General features: G+C 40.3%; 1 pseudogene; it reads right to left on the bottom strand.

Annotated features, from left to right (window-relative positions):
• Nucleotides 1-658: 658 nt before the first annotated feature.
• LOC148516643 (5S ribosomal RNA) lies at nt 659-777 on the bottom strand (annotated as a pseudogene).
• Nucleotides 778-4,173: the final 3,396 nt, after the last annotated feature.

The raw sequence follows: 4,173 nt of genomic DNA, 5'->3' as shown, positions 1-4,173 counted from the left end.
AAAGTCTCCAGTTTCTTCTAAAAGAGAAAATTATTGTTAGAATTGATATCGAAATGTATATTTAGAATTAGAAATATGCTAGGTGGCTCATTTTGATTGTTTTTAACAGAAACATGACTCCGTTGGAGATCCATTATACAGCATGGATGATATGAATAAAGAAAGAATAAAAAATGTATATAAAAACTAAACAGCTTGCGTACTAATGCATGTTAGGGCATAATAAAATATGAAATCAGAGGGTATTTATGCATATTTTTAGTTGGGTCCATTACTGCAAGTTCATATCTGATAAAAAAGTTATTATATCAGGAGAGATTTAATTTGTATAATGTTCTAAGTGGTAGCCATAGTTCATAATTAAATCCATAAGTTCAAATGATTTCTTCGATGATACTACTAGTTTTCTTTCATTTTTCTTCTTATTGGTTCTTCTTGTTCTTGACATGTATAACCGATGCAGAAACAATACAACACCTGGACTTCCTAAGATGTCACCAATCTTAGTACTAGTCAGGCCCAAAAATATACTAAGCTCCCAATCCTAGAGTTGGAGCTTGTATAAATTGGTATAGTTGTATATATCTCCAAGAGATATGGGTACGTACAAATTCCCTTTTAGGCCATGCCACCTTATATTCATTGCAGGTTCAACCTATATTTGCAGCACCAGGTATTCCTAAGAGGTTGCCCTTCTCAGTACTGGCCTGGCCCAATCATGCTTCGCTTCCAAGATCAGACGAGATTGGGCTCATACATTATGGTATGGCAGCAAATATAATCTGCAAAAAAGGGGTAAATAGTGCCAAATTATTTCTACTATACCTGATCTTCCCAGTAAGTTCATCCCTAGAGGTAATGGTAAGGCCCATCCATGCAATTAGGAGGTATAATAGTAGATGGGAATTGAACTTATCACAAAAATGGAGCAATTTCGTAGTACTCGTTAAAACCTTTTGGTGCCAGTGTGTCCAATTCAAGCAGCCAGAACATTTCTCTTCTTGATAATAGATTGCCCAAATCTCCTCCTCTCTCTCCTAAAGTCACATGTTCAATAGCTTTAAAAGTAATCTCCTCAGCATTAGAATTATGTTCTGTTAAAAAGTGTTTGGAGACTGCGTGTCCCTCTACTTGATTTTTAATATTCCGGATATGCTCCTGAATCCTAATTTTTAAGGGTCTTTTGGTTTTGCCTACGTATTTAAGTCTATAGATTGTAAGCTTGCAAGCAGGGCCCTCTTACCTCTATGTCTGTCTGTTATTACCCTGTTTTGTTCTATAAATGTTTCCAATTGTAAAGCGCAACGGAATATGCTGCGCTATATAAGCAACTGTTAATAATAATAATAATAAGTCCACATGTACATTCTAACAGACAAATTACTGATGTTGCAATTCATGAAATTCTTTGTAGTGTATTCTTTGGATCCATCTGAATTATCCATCTGCAACGGCCGCACTTGTAGCTTCCCTTACATTTCAAAGTATTCATGGTTAGTTTGTCTTTATCCCTTAGCATACTTGGTGCTAATATTTCTTTCAAATTCCTTGATTTTCTATAAACAATTTGAGGTCTGGGAGGTAAAATCTTATTGAGTATTGGGTCCATCAGAAGGATATTCCAATTTTTGTTGAGGTATTTCTTGATTTGTTTCTCATGACCACTATATGTAGTTATAAAAGGTACTGTTTCATTTCTCTGTGGTTTCTCAGTTCTGTATTGGAGTAGTTTACTTCTTTCTAGTTGTTGAGTTTTCTGCATAGCTGTCATTATTGTTGCCTCAGGATATTCTTTCTCTCAGAGGGCTCTATTTACTACAATCCGCATATTGAATTCGGATTGTAGTGTGATATTACCGAGTGAATTCGCATTGCGAATTCAGGCAATATCACAGGGATTTACTATAAATCCCTTGCAGGGACAGAGCTTGCGATAAAGCTCTGTCCCTGCGGATCCCATCCGCACTCTAGTCGCGGTATTTTTGGAAAAAATACAGCGACTAAGAGCCCGCGCATGCGCCGACCGACCACCGCTACTACCCCCCCACCAACGCTAAGCCCCGCCCCCAGTGCTAAGCCCCGCCCCCCATGATCGCGGACCCCCGCGACCCCCCCCTTCATTACACTTACCTGCATCCTCCTGGCCTCCGGTGATCTTCTCCGGGCTTCCCGATCAGGTGATCTCCCATACTGCACTGGGGCCCGATCACCTAATGACCGGACCCTAGTGTACTATGGGAGACCAGCTGACCGGAGAGGAGCCATCACCGGAGGCCCGATCACTGGTCCCTGGATTCAGGTAAGGAAAAAAAAAAATGTTTAATTTTTTTTTTCTTTTTTGTACAGCAATCAGCTTGCGGTCTGCTTAGACCACACAGCTGATTGCTGGTACTGGCTCCCGCCTCTGCTCTCCCCGTTAGAGCAGAGTGGGAGCCCGGTAACCGGGGGAGACCCTGGATAACGCCACCTCCAGGTGGCGTTATTATCACAGGGCTTCCCCCGATATTTTTTTACAATTTATTTTTAGTAACTTAGGTCGGATCACATTTCCCATTACAATTATGGGAAATGCGATCTGCTTTACTAAAAATAAGTGATACTGGGGGTTGGAGTAGAATTTTACTAATTCTACTCCAATTGCCCTGTAATAACTACAGGTGAAACTAAAATAATGTGAAAAGGGTGTGAAAACACCCTTTTTCACTTTATTTTAGTAAAAATAATGTTAATAAATAGAGCCCTAAATCTGTTAGTATACACTTCCAGTTGTTCATTGCAGTTTATGACATCGCTACAGTTGCGTTTAATCCTATAAAACTGGGAGTATGGAATATTTCTCTTCCATTTATCTAAGTGGCAACTTTTAAAATGCAGGTAACTATACACAGCATTACATTTCTCAAGAGAAATAATATGTTTAAAATATATGAATATATATGTATAGCATTGATAAAATAATAATAATATGTAAAAATGAAAGGTTCCCTATATTAGTATGGTTTGTGCACTAAGGGGTATATATATATGCCAAAGCTTGATGTGAAATAAAATTGTGAAATATATATCACCAACCAATCAGCTCCAAAATATAATTTCTTAAACACAGCCTGCAAAATGTAAGTTAGAAGCTGATTGGTTGGTGATGTATATCTCAAAATTCTATCTCACATCAAGCTTTGATACATATGCCCCTAAAATAGCTCTGTGTACTCTCCATATGTTGAAAGAGACCAGAGGGTTTATTTACTAAGCACTTCCGCTCGTGTTTATGCCCCAAATTTAAAAGAGCAATGATTTTACCAGCTAAACACATACAGTAACTGTATTTAAATGATTTGTAATTATAATTATACATATAATATTGCAATGAACAACAGTGATTTTTTATTTTATGGAACTCTCTCTCTCAATTTGATTCTCCTCATCTACATTTTTATTTTCTATATCCTCCCAAAATAATGAAAAATCTTAATTACAAAAATATTTGTATATTATTAATAAAATAACACATAGAGGAAACATTAGTAACAATTCCCCTGGGCTAATCAAAGAGCTTGGCCCAGGGAAACAGGTGGGGGAAGCAGTCGGGAAGCCGATGGACGGAATCCCAACCGTCGGCTTCTCGACTGTCTAATCCCGGCAAGGGCTAAATGACAGGCGTCGAAATCCCGATGCCTGTCATTTTACCTATGACAGGAGCCCGACACCAGGCTTACCAATTGAAGGTAAGCCGGGCACCGGGCGCGGACAGCCGCGCGGGAGGGAGGGTTAGGTTTAGGGTTCCCGGGGGGGACTTAGGGTTAGGTACCCCCTCGGGAGTTTAGGGTTAGGCTAGGGGAAGGGAGGGTTAGGGATAGGCACCCCCCCGGATTTAGGCGGCGGGGAAGGGGGGTTAGGTTTTGGCACTTAGAGGGGGGATTAGGGTTAGGCACTTGGGGGGGAGGTTAGGGTTAGGCACCCCTAAGGGAGGGTTAGGGTTAGGGGGAAGAATAGGTTAGTGAATACTTCTCGACGATTGGGATTTTCACTGCTGCCGGGATGCCGCTGTCGGGATTTGAACCACCGCCCATGCGGCTGGAGGTAAATCGTACTGGATCCTATCCAGGTGCCAGGCATAAATTGATAGTAAATGGTGAGTAAGCGCTCACTCACTTGTAACCTGAGGTGGCAGCA

The sequence above is a fragment of the Taudactylus pleione genome, unplaced genomic scaffold, assembly GCF_031769625.1.
Source record: "Taudactylus pleione unplaced genomic scaffold, aTauple2 ptg000244l, whole genome shotgun sequence".
NCBI classification, from domain to species: Eukaryota; Metazoa; Chordata; class Amphibia; order Anura; family Myobatrachidae; genus Taudactylus; species Taudactylus pleione.
Note: the sequence above shows the minus strand (reverse complement) of the source record. Positions and strands in the feature narration are given on the sequence as shown.